Below are 17,008 nucleotides of genomic sequence, written 5' to 3'. Positions count from 1 at the left end.
CCCAACATTTGAGAATCCCTAGTCGTGATATCCGCGCGCCGTAGGCGCGCGCATTCCCGAAAAGAAGCGTGGCCTATACGTAAACGGGGCGTGCCCAGCGGCTGCCCCCAGGCTTCCCCCGTACTCTGAATAAACGCGCACAGCATCTATTCTATCTCTGCATACACGCTGCTCTGCTCTGCTAACTTCCCCCCCACCGCGGAACACCGCGGCCCGCGGGTGGGACAGCGGGACAGTCCCATAAAACGGGACTGTCCCGCTGAATGCGGGACAGTTTGGAGGTATGCAACATTCTGCATATGCCAGTGGGGACCCCCGATAAGGGCTGGACATCGATGATCGATGTTTGCCGACCATCAATGTTTTTTTTGTGATGTTAGTGTTTTTACCATTCTATGGCGGCATTCTGATGTTTGCCGCCATCAAATGGTAATGATTCGATGGTGTTGTGATGGTTACTTATTTTATAAATTTTTTTGCTGAGAGCTCCGCTATCCCTGCCTGCAGCTCTCAGCATCTGACATCTCGCCCCGCCCCCGATCCCACCCCGTCTCCAGTGCCGTCCACTGCCAGCCGCGGAATAGAGCTATTGCGCATGCGCAAGAAGGGTATTCTGCGCATGCAAATATCAAATGAATAGTTTTTTCATCTAATACTTTTGATGCTAAGGTTACATACCATCGCAGGAAAAGTTTTGATGGTGGAAGCCCAGCCATCATTTGATGATGGCCTTTTGATATCCATCCCTACCGCCCGATTGTCGAAGGCGCGGGCGGCTGAAAAGGGGAGTGACCTCGTGGTGATTTTCATCACTCTGGGTGGCGGCACGTTCCCATTTTCATCACTCTACGGGTGAGACATCACTATCAGAGATGCTGGGCTGCCCCTAGGTTCTCCTCGTAATACCCACAGAGAAGAGATGCCGTGCACTTCTATTCACCAGCAACGGTGAGAGTGATTTCCCCCAACTTCCCCCACCGTGGGACACTGCAGCCCCCCGGGTGAGATGACGGGACAGTCTTTTTATAGCGGGACTGTCCCAGTTGGGAGTTATGATATTGATTAAAAGTGTAATGCTGGGTACACACTGACATATATATCGCCCGTTCCATTGAACAGGCGATATATATGTAGTGCATCGGCGGGTGTGTACGGAATGGGCACTGGATGCCAGTGCTTGGGGTCCCGACGGTCAGAATCCCGACGCCGGCATCCCGTCAGGGTTAGAATCAGTGGCAGATCCAGAGACAGGGCTGCAGCACAATCCAAAATTCAAATAGGGAAACCACCCCACTTCTGGAGCCGCCACTGGTTAGAATACCGACTAGGTCAGTATTCTAACCCTCCCCTTCTCCCTACCCCTAACCATACTTGCCTACCCTCCTGAAATGGTCGGGAGCCTCCCGAAAATCGTGTGTCGCTCCCGGCCACCAGAAGAGTGGGCAAGTGTCTCGGCTGGCGCAACCCACCCGCAAACCCCCCCCCCTCCCCCCCGGCCGGCGTCCGCTCTCATCTTGTTTAAGTGGCTGGTTCGGGGGAGCTGATGACGCAATTCGCACTGAATCACGCAATCGTGGCCCTGCCCCGGCTACACAATGCCAGTAATCTTTGCATTGTGTAGACCCCCTTCCTGCCCTGGAAATCACATGACGTCCCCCTTCTCCCCCACCACTGTGCTGGGCTGACTGCCTCCTCCCGGAAGAGCCTGCCCCTAACCCTCCGTCCCTGATGCCTGACCCTAACCTCCCCCGCTAGTGTCTTAACCTATCCTCCTCGCGTACTCTAAACCTAACCCTCCCCCTTAGTGCCTAACCAAGTGGTTCCCAAACTTTTTTAATTCACGGCACCCTTATCCCTTAGACCAAAATAAAATACTTAACTTTAGATCCTAACAACTAAGTAGCTATTATAGAGAATGACATAAATAATTTGAAAAACAAAAGCAAGAGGTAATCCCATACCTCCCAACATTTGTTGGGAGGGAGTCGGGACTTGCGCGCGCCGAAGGCGGGTCTGATGACACGCCCCCGTTTACATCACTAATGGGGCGTGCCCAGCATCTCCGAGATGCTGGCAGCCCCCGGGCTCCCCCCGTATGCTGAATAGATGGTGTGCGCATGCGCACAGCGTCTATTCTAGCTCTGCATACACGCTGCTCTGCATAGCAGAGCAGCGTGTATGCTTCCCCCAACTTCCCCCCCCACCGCGGGACACTGCGGCCCACGGGCGGTACAGCAGGACAGTCCCAGAAAACGGGACTGTCCCGCTAAATGCGGGACAGTTGGGAGGTATGGGTAGTCCTGCCGATACAATATGTGAAAAAAAAACGATAAGCCACAAAATTGCGCTTATCGTTTTTTTTAATAACATCTGAATGATTTTCCGTCGCCATATCAAAATTAGATGTTTGCAGATAACATATAGATGCAATTTTTCTCTACATTATCTGCTTTCATACATACTGACAGGGCCGTAGCTAGGGTAGTGCGGCCGGTGCCATCGCACAGGGCACCACAGGTCAGGGGGCGCTGTTTGGGCCTGTCAAATCTCTGTTTATTATCATTCTTGCTTGTAGCTTCCTCTTATTTCATCCCCAGCATCTCCTGGCCTCTCCTATCTCTTCCCTGGCCTTTCCCCATGAAGCCATGGCCCTTTTTTGGGTGCATTATGTCCCTTTGAAAAATGAGAGGGGTGCCAATGCTCTTTCTAGCACAGGGCACCAAAACATCTAGTTACGGCTCTGCATACTGATATTGGGCCTGATTCAGACCCACTCGCGAGCGGCTGTCCGCTCGCAAGTGGGTCGATGTTCTGCACTGAGCATGCGCACGACGGAGGGAGCTCCGTCGTGCGCATGCGCCAGACGCGACGAGCGAAGGAAAGTCCTTCGCTCGTTGTGTCTGATCAAAGGGGGCGTGCTGTCGATGTTGATTGACAGCACGCCCCCTTTGGTGGGCGTGCCGGGGGCGTGCCTGCCAGACGGAGGCGTTCCCAAGGGAACGCCTACCATCAGAAGCCGGCCCCACTGACATCACTAGTGATGTCAGTGGGAGTGATTTTGGCTCTGATAGAGCCAAAATCACTCCGGAGCTTGCGGTTGAAAACCTCAACCGCAGGCTCCGGCTCGCAGTTTCGATGGTCGCGATGGCCAAGACCATCGCGGCCATCAAACTGCACGCTCGTATAGGCTGTGGGTGGTGACCCACAGCTATACGAGCGTCCAGGAGGACGCTCCATTTTTTAGGAGGGCGGCCCTCATTCAGAGCGTGCGCTCTGCTCAGAGCGTACGGCTCTGAATGAGGGCCTATATTTTGCATTGGCGTGGGGTGGAAGGCAGTAATGAGGACCATGGTAATGAGATCACGCGGCTCCGCCCCCAATGTGTCATAACTGTCCGGACACGCCCCCAGCTGTTAGCTTGGAAGGAGGGAGATGATTGTCGGCAAGTACGTAAGAATGTCTTTGCCATGCCTGCAATACACCAGTGCTAAAAATACAACTTATTTAATAATCAAAAACGTAATGGTAAGGAAAAGGGTTAAAATAAACATTAAACTCCATATATTCAATTTTATTTAATAATAACAACTACCCTACCTCAAAATTACAGGCACTGTGTCACAGCCTGTCACTAACCTGTCACTAACCTAATCAGAAGAATCTAAGGGCCTGATTCATTGCGGATCGATATTGCGATCGCAGCTCCGTAATTGCACGCAGGTCTGCTGCTATAATATGCTAATGATTGCTATCGCAATGCCGTAGCACTGCTAGCTGAGAGATGCCCACTGCCTCCCATTACCGCTTTCTCACATCCGTAATACCTTGCAAACCTCCATAAACATCAGTAACATCGAGTACCATCGGCCGCTCACGCAGAATTAGAGCAGTCCTAACATTACTTAGAAATTGCTAACCTCGTTGCACGCAGTGAGTACTTAAACTGCGTATGCAATCGCTATGGCTAATTATGCATGCCCATGCAACGGCGTTCAAACGGTCAGACACTGTCTGTCAAGCGCTGTGCAATGGCTCTGGGCCTGATTCAGACCCGCTCGCAAGCGATGAGCGCTCGCAAGCGGGTCGATGTTGCGCTCGATGGAACCTGCTCCGTCATGCGCATGCGCGAGACACGGATAGCGATGGCCAAGCCGTCGCTCCGGGTCTCACTACAAAGGGGGCGTGCTGTCGATGGTGAGTGACAGCACGCCCCCTTTGGTGGGCGTGCCGGGGGCATGGCTGCCCAGACGGAGGTGTTCCCATGGGAACGCCTACCGTCTGGGGCCGCCCCCACTGACATCACTCTGATAGAGCCAAAAGCACTCCAATGGCTTGCGGCAACGAGACCCTACCACAAGGGTCTCGTCGCAAGCCCGATGGTCTCGATGGTCTTGACCATCTCGACCATCTTTTTGGACGCTCGCTATAGCTGTGGGTGGTCACCCACAGCTATGCGAGCGGCTAGGAGGTCGCTAAAAAAAAACAGAGGGACGGCCCTGATTCAGAGCGAGCGTTCTGTCAGAGCGTCTGGCTCTGAATCAGGGGCCTCTGGGCCTGATTCGGACCCGCTCGCGAGTGCAGGACGCTCGCAAGCGGGTCGATGGTGCCAAAGTGCGCATGCACACGACGGAGGGAGCTCCGTCGTGCGCATGCATGAGACCCGGCGAGCGACGAGCAATCCGTCGCTCGGGGTCTCACACCAAAGGGGGCGTGCAGCTCCTGTTTGGCTGCTGGCCTGCGAGCTTTGATTGGCTCGGGCCCGGCAGCCAATATAAATCATGAAACAGGCATTGAAGCAGTGGAATTCTTTTTGAATATGGGGAACAAAAATTAATTCAATTACTTCATCATTCAACTGCTTAGATTCATATTGACTAAAAATGATATCACTTTCCATGAGAGATACTATCTACAGACCCGAGGTACAGCAATGGGGACAACGTGTGGCAACATATGCTAATCTATACCTCGGGTGGTGGGAGAAGAAATATGTTTTCAGTTCTGAATCTGATCTATATACCGCACATATAACAACTTGGTTCAGGTATATAGATGATATCCTGATTATCTGGGAAGGCAATAAGAATACATTTCAAAAATTTGTGAGGTTACTCAACAACAACACCATTAATCTCATACTCACCACTGAAATGAGTCAACAAGAAGTCACATTTTTGGATCTTAGGATAAAAGTTTCTGAAGATGGAAGGATAATTACGGACATGTTCCGTAAGGACACAGCAACAAATAGTATCCTTCATCCTAAAAGTGGTCATTTCCCAGTAACAATTAGAGGAGTACCTAAAGGAGAATTCCTAAGAACTCGCCGCAAGTGTACAGAAGATATTACCTTTTTAGAGAGACCCATGGAATTGACAAAGAGATTGAAGAAAAGAGGATATAGCCGGAAGATGATCAAGAAGGGATACCATGCAGCTAAAGATAAGAACAGGGATTCACTTATTATATCATCAGAAAGAAACAAGGACAAAAAGGAAAGTGAGATTCATTGGATCATACTGTAATGAATGGAAAGAAATCAAGAATACTTTACAGAAACATTGGAATGTCCTTACTCTTGACCCAGACTTGGCTGATATCCTAGGAGAAAATGTGAACATCAGTTGGCAGAAATCCGCCAACCTTAACGATATACTAGTACATAGCCACTTCAAGAAACCTGGTAGAAATAAGGATATGGTTACGGGATGTTACACTTGTATGAGATGCAAAGCATGTAAACATAGTTACCAAACAAAAGAAACAGTGGACAGATATGGCAATAAAATCAGAATAAAGGATTACATAAATTGTAACACCATGGGAGTCATATACTCTCTACGTTGCACATGCGGCCTCAGATATGTGGGAATGACCAGTAGACAATTGAAGCAGAGAATTCTTGAACACGTTGGTAACATTAAGAATGCAAAACGAGATCAATCAAGATTTAAGACTCTAACAAGTGTAGCAAAACATTTCCTTAAAAAACATAACAGCGATCCAAATCAACTCAAAGCCTTTGGCCTAGAAAGAATTAGAGGTGGGGATTACCAATAAGGAACTCCTAAAAAAAGAATCAATAATGAAATTTCTAATGAATAGCATTGAACCCTATGGCCTAAATGAGAATAACCAGTTTACTGTCTTTCTATAATTATTTGTTCTTGAAGAAACAAAATATCGGGGAATATATATACCCATTGCTTGCCAATTGAATTTAATAACATCAATAGAAACAGGATGAAATAGGGATCCAATATGATATTATTGATGAAAGAATGGATGTGTCAACCAAAAGGACTATTGGAATATATTTCCTTAGATGTGTCCAAGTATAGACAACCATATTATATCCACTCTACCATAAAACATTAATATATACAAAATTAAGAGAAGGAGACACATGGATTCCATGATGGAATACATTGGGTTTCTTTAAATATTGATGTCACTCTACTAACATTGATTTAAGGATATTGCTAACATAATATTTTATATATTGTAGAATATACAAGTACTTGTATGGGAGATCACCTGTTTGGTCCCAAAGACAAATAATAAAGGCCTCACTCTTTGTAATGAAGCGTTATAATAAGTGGAATATAGACAACAGAGATACTTATGGTAAGTGTACTAAAAGGCCACACACAATGAATTTATCTCCAATCAATGGAATTTGGATATTCATATATCGAAATAGAGGAGCTTATGAAATATACAGATATCCTGATTCTAACATTGATATATGGTGGGAAAGTATGAGAAAAGAATACCACCATATAAGGAGAAAATTCAGTTAAAAGATTGAACACCTTCTGATATGAAAATTTTAGGTGTGGGGACCTATTTAGGTCCAAGTATGTGTGTGTATGTATGTATATATGCATGTATGGGAATATGTATGCATGTGCACATGGATGTCCATGTATATACATGTGTGCATCAGTACATGTCTGTTCATATGTGTACTCATTGGTATCAAGCAGGCTCCAATAACGATGTACTATACTTTTTGTCAAGAGAAATGACACCAACCTCTTAAATGACCATCAACATTGATTTATTCATGATCATTTAGTATCATGGCAATCAATGTATATCCCTCTATCAATTTCACTGTAGGTAATTTATGGATTTATTATAATGATTAATATAGTAATATAATAAATTTACATTAATATGGATTTAAGAATTCACAATATTGAACTTCACTGCACTTATTTATATTTGTATGATATATAGGTAAGTTTGATGATATTATTATTTGATGGTAATATATTGTTACATATTAGTCACTAGGAGATGAGCACATTAATCAAATCAATACGCTAAAAGTACAATTATAGCACTTTATTATTTTAAATGAGTATTTCTCACATTTATAAGACACTATTAAAATTGAAATTATGAGGATATAGGGATTATTTTACTAATTAACACATTTTTTGCACACAATAACATACAATTTTGGAAGATTATTACAGAACTGTACTTTTAACACATTTAAATGGCACATAATGTTAGTAATGTATTGTTTAGCACTTTCACGTTAGTTCAAATTACTGGGATTTAAATGATGAATATAAATGATGTCAATATTTTAAATACATTTGATGCTGAAAATATTTATATTAATATAATATAATCATATATATATTCGAAATGGTTACTGTTGGGGCACTTCAATCCTACCATGCTTTATAAGTCAAAATATAAACATGGATTTGTTTTGCAAGAAGGTAGTCTCTGCAGAGGCTTATAGGTTCCAATCTCCTTCTTTTAAAGAGGCAGTGGCACGACCAGGGCTGCCATCAGAAATGGCGGGGCCTGGTACTGTCAAAGTACACAGCCCCCCCCCCACGGGGGGAGGTGATGGAGATATATATATATATATATATATATATATAACTGATGTCAATATTTTAAATACATTTGATGCTGAAAATATTTATATTAATATTAATTGATGATATTCAAGGACAATAAATAATAGTAATTAATCATATAAATTTGTGACAATACTAATAATTATAAATATTTAGGGATTTTATAACTATTAGGTTGGACATAATGAGCACAATTAAACATTCTAATAAGGGTTCTAAAAGTCAATAAAAAATAAAAAACATTCTCCCTACATATAATGTTGTATTTGGTTCATTCTAAGGGAGATAAAGGGTGACATAATAGTCCTGATGTTAAGATATTAATAGCGATATGCACTAATTGGATTCAGATATTAATACCTATATGAATCCCCAGCATGAGGGATCAGTACCAATAGAATACGTAGGCGGCAGTGGGTAATTCAAACTAACCAATTGGGAATCGACTGGGGGAATAAAAGAGGACAGGTACGGACATTCGGGTTAGAACTGCCTTGATAAAGCAGTTATGCGAAACGCTCGTTGGCGTTTCTTCAACAATCCCCACTGGTTATACAGTTGATTATAGGGATAACTGGGTTCTTGTTAAAAAGATCAGTTTGTGGCATTGTGATAGCAGGGATTGTATTTCCTCACTGGTGGATGTTACCGTTACGATCACGGAGGGTAACTACACTGTGCAAGTGAATCTGGCATCCGTAGTAAGCACTGAGGCCCTGATTCAGAGCCGGACGCTCTGACAGAGCGCTCGCTCTGAATCAGGGCCGTCCCTCTGAATTTAAGAGCGGCCTCCTGGTCACTCGCATAGCTGTGGGTGACCACCCACAGCTATAGCGAGCAGCCAAAAAGATGGTCGCGATGGTCAAGACCATCGCAACCATCGGCCTTGCGGTAGGGTCTCATTTCCGCAAGCCCTGGAGTGCTTTTGGCTCTATCAAAGCCAAAAGCACTCCCACTGACATCACTTGTGATGTCAGTGGGGCCGGCCCCGGACGGTAGGCGTTCCCATGGGAACGCCTCCGTCTGGGCAGCCACGCCCCCGGCATGCCCACCAAAGGGGGCGTGCTGTCACTCACCATCGACAGCACGCCCCCTTTGGTGTGAGACCCATAACGACGGCTTGGTCGTCGTTATTTGGGTCTCGCGCATGCGTACGATGGCCGCCTCCATCGTGCGCATGCGCACTTCGCCAACATCGACCCACTTGCGAGCGCTCAGCGCTCGCGAGCGGGTCTGAATTAGGCCCAGTATGCTGACACGGATAATAACTTGTGGATGCTACTGTCAAGATTGGGTATATCTATAGCAATATATCCAACTGTTAATTAAATAGTATTAGTATTTAGTATACCTGATATCCGTTGTGAGCATATTAAAATAACACACGGAAAATAGCTATTTTTATATAAGCAAGCTTGTTACATTGATAACTAATTAATCATATATCAGGACTTATAGTTCCACTGGTGAAACAGACATCTGTAACGATACCCACAAGTATATACACAATAGGATATATTTCCAGCTCAGCAGTGAGGTATATACAGGCAATTAGCCTATTATACATAGAAGGAACTAATGAATGGTTAGCAAATAGATGGATACAAGGTATCACTGATGTAACAATATCCTGACTATGGTTCGTAATACATGGGGACACAGCAGTATTTACAGATATATGGATTAAAGACTTGTGTATGCAATTGTCATGATTAGCGGTATCTATTAATATATCTAATTGCTAATGAAATAGAACCAGCAGATCTGACAACCGTTGTGAGTATTATCAAAATTACACAAGGGAAACGATTATTACTACACAAATAAGTCCATTATGTGGAAAGTCAATTAATCATAAACCAGGACCTACAGTTCAATTTGTGAAATAGACATTTGCACTAATACCCTCTTTGAAAGGAAAAATAAAACCACAAGTATATATATGTAGACTAGGATTTTTTCCACTCCAGCAGTAGGGATTACACAGGCATTTAGCCCACTATACATATAGGGGAATTCAATATGGAGCGAAAACTCTGTTTTTTTGCGTTAATATCGCACCTATGACGTCATTATCGCAGGTTTTAGTTTTACACCGTATTCAATTTCAAAGAATTTTTGCAGGTTCGAAAAGTCTTTGAAAAAAAACGGGGATAACTTTTCACCACTGAATAGGTGGCGAAAAAAAGTGCAGAATTGGGGTTTAGGGGTGCAGGCTTAAAAAAAATAGCCTGCACACCTGGGAATGACATTTAAAAAATAACTGTGTCAAAAAAAGTAAAAAAAAAAAAATAGGGACACCCCAAAAAATTATTTAAAAATTTGGGGTGAAAAAAAAAATGGGAAAATTTTTTTAACAATAGGGAAATAGGTTCAGGGCTATTCTCAAGGATGCGGCAGGTGTTTTCTAGAATAGATTTATAGCGGCAGGTTCACAAATGCAGAATTTTTAGAAACCTACTATAAAATATGCTAGTACCCATTTTCATGTACCCCAAATTTGATGGGACCACTTAAAAAAATGAAAAAAATAACCTAAGTGCTCTTCTGCAACACTTCTTCAATGTCAGGAAAAAAACACCTGCTGCGGCTATTTAAATCCCCGACTTTCATTTACAGGCTAAAACGCTGGTACCCATAGTGATCCCCCATGTTTTTACAACTTTAGGGGAGTCCTACAATTTTTTTAAGGAAAATTTCGTAACTTTACGCAAATCCCACTTCGCCAGGTCCCGTTTTCGTTAGTTTCATATTGAATATGGGGATAAGCGGGCGCGCGCCCGATACTTTATCCCAGGTAAAAGCTCCGATATGAAACGTAAACTTCGACAGCAAAGTTTACGTTTCATATTGAATTCCCCTCATAGAAGGAAACATTTAATTGCTAGCAAACAGAAAGATACATAATATCACTGATGTCACAATATATTGACTGTGGCTGGTGATTTTGATACATGTGAACACAGGGTCTGATTCAGAGCCGGACGCTATTTGCACTCACTCGTTTAGAAAAAGGGACTGGCTATTTAAATTGAGCGTTCACTCTTTGCGGTCTGTTGACGCCTCTATGTCTGAACGAGCGAACAAAACATGCAGACGTTTTTTTGAAAAAAACGCCCCCTGGCCGCTCGCATCATACATCATCTCCGCTATTTATTAGATTAATCGAGTACATCGAACGGCGTCTGAACTGCTCGCTATTCTTGTGGTTGCATTTTCCTACCGCAATCATGCGAGCAGTTCTGGCTAAAAGACACCCAACTGACGTGGTCGATGACGCTGCTTTGTTAATTATGCAAACCCATAAAACGCCCGTTTTGACCTTTAGGCACGCCTGCGTTCTGATCTCCACTCCCCGTTTTCAAGCACCTTCCCCTGTTACCACCCACAAACGCCTCATCCTGTCACTCAAATTAGCAGGCATTCGCTATTTTGCGAGCACACGATTTTCGGCCGCACTGACTGGTTTGCGCATGCGTACTAAAACCCGTATGCATGCGCAGTTGTGCGAACATCGCTCGGAGCGAACGAGCAGCCGCTTACGAGCGGCTCTGAATCAGGCCCATAGCTATACACAAAACATCCCAACAGTTAAAAACACTTCATAGATCATAAGAACTATTGATAGGAGATAATGAATACGGACTGTTAGACCCTCTTGTGATATTAAGAAGTGATTTTTTGAACCCAGCCCCAGGATACACACATATATATTTAACCAGTGGGGATTAGCAATAGTTATAAACACATTTTTCTATTCTTTCTTTATACACATCTATCTATACTTTGTTTTTAAATATTTCGCCAATCAGTTACTTTTCCAGAATTGTTTTTAAAAAATCCTAATAAAGATTTATATTTTAACTATATATAAAACATGCTCCATGCGGAATTTACATAAGTGCACCTGAATAAAGCACTTCACCTTTTTCTTTCTATTATTGTGTTCATAATGTGTAGTGTATCAGTTTCATCATCACTCCCAGCCACCACTCACATACATCATATAACCTGGCTCCTGCTGGGATCTACCCCAGATGTGGTGATGTGTGGATGGATACTGGAATGAGGTATTTAGCCCATCTCTCCGATAATGGTCATTTATCGCAATTAGCCGATATCCAGCACAATCATCCCTCACTGGGTCTGACATTCTTTGTATTCCTGCAGATCAGACACTTTGGGGCTGATAGAGCTGGCAGCAAAACAAAACAAGGATTATGCAGTGTAAATACTGTGGGCGAGATGCATCAAAGCTAAAAATGCAGTTTTCAGGGTGTTGACAGCATTTTCCATATGCACCAAGCTTGGACCCGATAGGCAACGCCATCAATAGATGGCGTTCCCTAATAGAAGCCTATGGGCTAATTGGTGAAATGTCTCCATCACCCTCCATCCATCTTCTTCCCTTCCAAGCACAAGCAGCATCTAATTATACATAGTAAGTGTATGTTACTAACGGTTTTTAATTTAAATTTGATTATTGTATTTAAATATGTTGGGAACAAAGTGGACTCTGTAAATCTCCATCACGCTGACCTGCAGTTATTTTGTGTGTGTTGAAAATAAAGAGCTTAAATAACACAGGACATGAATGAGGCAGAGCCTCCCGAGGGACTGTGGGTAAGAGAAGCTGTTGTTCACGGTGACAAACGCAGACCATTCCTACACTAAGTACCTGCTCCATTCCTACACTAAGTACCTGCTCCAGGTGGCTGCAAGCGCTGGTCATGTTATAATGACTAAGGGGTTAGGCCAGGGGGAAAACCATCACTGATCCCTATCAGCAAGGATCCATCTCCATTGAGGAACAGTAGGGGGGTGCCTATTGTTTGTGTCTCATATACATATCCTATGGAGCCATATACAGGAGGGGTCTAGGAGATGAGGCACAGTAGTGGCCCATAGCCATCCCTAAGACTCAGTAATGCTCACTCTTCCCCCACACTGTGGTAAGAGAAGGGAACATAAGAAGCAATGCTTATTGGCAATGAGAGACTAGCAAATAGGACTGGTTGGGGGCTACAGCTGATGCTGGACTGCTGAGGACCAAAGGCTGTAAAGAAAGGCTTGGCAATAACCGGCATAACCATTCTCTGGCAGACCATACTGGGTGGGTACAGTAACTGAGTGTACCTGCCTTGTCTCAAGCACCAACCAGCTGAGGAGTGTACCCAGTTATAGCGATACCCCAGGGATTGGTTATATGGCTAAATAATATATAGAAATATCTGGATATTAATTCGGGTGTTTAAACACATACCACTTATACAGTATTTGGGTGTGTAATATAGACTGGTGTGTCCTAGTAAACACTAAAACTGTGCAACCGTGGTTACTTGTTAACTACACCTATAGATGCTCCATCAATCTACTGTATGCGGCTTTGTAGCATGAGGCTGCCACGGTATTGTGTCACATGACCATGCCACTATTTTAGAATGGGGCGTTTAGATTCAAAAACAACTCTTTGAAGGAGAATCATACAAGAAATGTAACCGTTGCTTTATGTTTTAGTAGCTCTATGGATCGCATTCTTGTCTCATTACGCTGTTTGGGTTAAACCCCAAATTTTCTCACCAGGTCATAAAGAACGAAGTAAAATTGATCAGCAAAGGAAAGGCAAACAAGCACATCTAATCATGGACAAGCAGGATACAGGATTTAGTTTTTTTGTAGAAAAGTATATTTTTTTTTATTTGAAAAATTAAAAAAAAAATCATTAAAAGACACCAAGGGCCACATTTAGTGTTAGGAGAACATCCAGCAGGGTGGTGTAATTTGGGGCCTTGAACAAAACATGATGCTCTATATAGCGGGGGCGAGAGTGTGGACACATTTAGGGGTAAATTTACTAAAGTGAGAGTATCTTTTTAGAAGTGGAGATGTTGCCCATAGCAACCAATCAGATTCTACTTAACATTTAACTTGCACCTTCTAGAAGATAATAGCTAGAATCTGATTGGTTGCTATGGGCAACATCTCCATTTCTAAAAACTCTCACTTTAGTAAATATACCCCTTAAAGCTGGGATTAGGGTGTGTTCTAGCTGATCTCTTAATCTCAATGTAGAAATGAAGCTGCCCAGTGTATGTGGGCTACATGCAAAATCGGCCACTCTTTCCCCTGCATGCAAAACAAATTCAGTTATCCATGTGCAAATTTGCAGTTTTTGGGCCTCATTGTGAGTCGGAGGCTGCTGCAACTGCATTAGTGTCTTCTGCTCTAGTTGCGCGTGTTAATACTGGTATCAGTCCTTTATCTGGTGTACAGCCGTGCACTGAGTGCGGAAAGACTGGGACGCCCACTGTGACAGCTGCAGTTGCAACCATTGGTAGCACCAATGGGACTTCCACCAGCTCCAAGCTAGGTGCAGAATCGCTGTCATTATGGCCTCCTAAGGGAGTGAATAAGCGAATGAAGGCCTGATTCAGAGAATTACGATAACCCGATGGTTAGCGTACATCTCCAATGGTGAGTGGTCTGCGCAGGACCCAATCTTCCCATATGCAGAATGGGTCCTGCGATCTCGCCCGCAGACCTTCCAAAGCCGCAAGCTGATAGACATCCTGCTGTGTTTGGGGGGCATGGCTGGTCACCGCTCCTAGAAACGGGCATGTCACTTCCATTTTCTGGGAGAGACAAGACCACTGTCTGCATAGGTGGACACTGATTTCCTGGCTTCCCAAGTGACCAAGAACCAACCAGGCTGCGGTAAGCTTCAGCCACCGTGGCCTGGCCAAAGCAGTGATTCCAGGCTGCGACCTCGGTCGTAGCTCTGAGATCTCAGACGCAGCAAGGGTGTCTGTTGCTTACAGACACCTCCTACTGCATTAGCATTTTAGATGGATGTAATCGCAGAGCCGCTTGTGTTCGGCTCTGCAATTCCAACCATCTCTGAAACCAAAAAACCAGTCCTGCGGCACACTTGCAACACTCCCATTACACACCCATGAATCAGAAGTTCTTTGTGCGTCTGCATAGCCACTTCCAAGTCACCGCCCAGGAACACATTCCAGAGTTGATGTGGCTCAACCGTTCCCCGACGCTGTATGATGCACCTTGCACTGTTTTAGAGCTTTAGACGCATGTGTTGCCGCAAGAAATCACCAACTTACGTGATTATCAGCACTGCTTCTATGAATCAGGCCCTTTAGTGTGATTTACTGTTAACGCTAGACAAGTCCCCAAATGGTTTCTAACGTTTAAAACTCAGCAACTACTTCGCTCCCTTATGGACACTCTCGTGTTTGACAAGCGATGACTTATAACGGTAACATTTCCCACATCTGGAGCAGGCATAGGTCTTTTCTCTGGAGTGGCTTCTCAGATGTTTAGCAAGTGACAACTTCACTATAAAGTCTTTCGCACATACCGGACATGTACAATTATGACTCACGTGAATTCGTTGTTATCTCAGTAACCTCCTTTTGTCGGTAAACTGGTCTCCGCAGTCAGGACACTGAAATGGTCGCTCACCGGTGTGGGTCCTCTGAAGTGTGTATTTTCTTCTAAAATGTCTCCCATATTCAGGGCATGTGTGCTTAATGTCGGTGTGAGTTATCTTATGTCTGCCTAATCACCTCCTCTCAGTAAACCGTTTCCCGCATTCGGAGCACTGAAATGTCTTCGCTCCCGCGTGAGTTCTCCGATGGCTTACTAGCCTCCACTCCTCAGTAAACTGTTCACCACATTTCGGAACAACCAAATGTTTTTACTTCCAAGTGACGCGCTTGATGTTTCACCAGCACCCTTTCCTTAAAAAAGCACTTCCCGCATTGGGAACATTGTTACGGCTTCTCACCTGTGTGATATCTCTGATGAACCACCAATCGGGAATTGGTCCGAAAGTATTTCCCACACTCAGAACATTGAAAGGCATGAGTTTTCTGGTGGGCGACGAGTAGGGCGTTCTTCAAAATATATTCCCCACACTCAGAGCACTGCAGTGTTTTCTTCCTAGAGTTCTCTCTCCAATATTTAGTAAGATTTGAGATATCACCAAAAGGTTCCTTTTGTTCAAGCCCAACATGTGGTCTCTGTATGTTGTGACCACTCGTGTGTCCAGGATGAGTTGGGCCAACAACATTTTCCATCTTTCTCTTCATAACTTAATGTTGAGGAGGATACAATATACCAACTATGCATTCTGGACTACTATAGACACTACATATATTACCTATGGTGGGGGAAGTTTGGTGGATAACTTCTACAGGTTCATCCAATTTAATGTTACCTGTTATTAAGGAGTTGTTCTGATTAATTTCACCATCAGTATGACCTGATGTAAACGTGTGATAAGAATGTGTAAAACTATCACTATCTGTGAGGGTTCCTCCATCATACGAGACTGATTCCTCCTTACAATGAGTAGATGTATACTGTGTATGATCTGTGGGTGTATACATGTCAGTGTTTGTGAGGTCTCCTCCATCACATGAGACTGATTCCACCTTAGTATGAGTAGATGTATACTGTGTATGATCTATGGGTGTATAAATGTCAGTGTGTGTGAGGTCTCCTCCATCACATGAGACTGATTCCTCCTTAGTATGAGTAGATGTATACTGTGTATGATCTGTGGATGTATACATGTCAGTGTGTGTGAGGTCTCCTCCATCACATGAGACTGATTCCTCCTTAATGAGTAGATGTATACTGTGTATGATCTGTGGGTGTATACATGTCAGTATGTGTGAGGTCTCCTCCATCACATGAGACTGATTCCTCCTCATTATGAGTAGATGTATACTGTGTATGATATGTGGGTGTATACATATCAGTGTGTGTGAGGTTTCCTCCATCACATGAGACTGATTCCTCCTTAGTATGCGTAGATGTATACTGTGTATGACCTGTGGGTGTATACATGTCAGTGTGTGTAATATTTTCTCCATCACATGAGACTGATTCCTCCCACCGGGGGGCGTTTCTGCACCTTACACTCTCCCCATGTTTTAATTTTATGGGCGGCTATTTTTTTCCCCAAACAAAAATTTTGGGGTGCAATGGTGCCACGTGTCCGCCTGGGGGGGGTGTTTTTGCACCTTACACTCTACCCATGTTTTAATTTCATGGGCGGCTATTTTTTTCCCCCCAAAAAAGTTTGGGGTGCAATG

General features: G+C 44.0%; 1 pseudogene; it reads right to left on the bottom strand.

Moving 5' to 3' along the window:
* Nucleotides 1-15,108: 15,108 nt before the first annotated feature.
* LOC148508037 (uncharacterized) lies at nucleotides 15,109-16,483 on the bottom strand (annotated as a pseudogene).
* Nucleotides 16,484-17,008: the final 525 nt, after the last annotated feature.

This window comes from Taudactylus pleione, unplaced genomic scaffold, assembly GCF_031769625.1.
Source record: "Taudactylus pleione unplaced genomic scaffold, aTauple2 ptg000377l, whole genome shotgun sequence".
NCBI classification, from domain to species: domain Eukaryota; kingdom Metazoa; phylum Chordata; class Amphibia; order Anura; family Myobatrachidae; genus Taudactylus; species Taudactylus pleione.
Note: the sequence above shows the minus strand (reverse complement) of the source record. Positions and strands in the feature narration are given on the sequence as shown.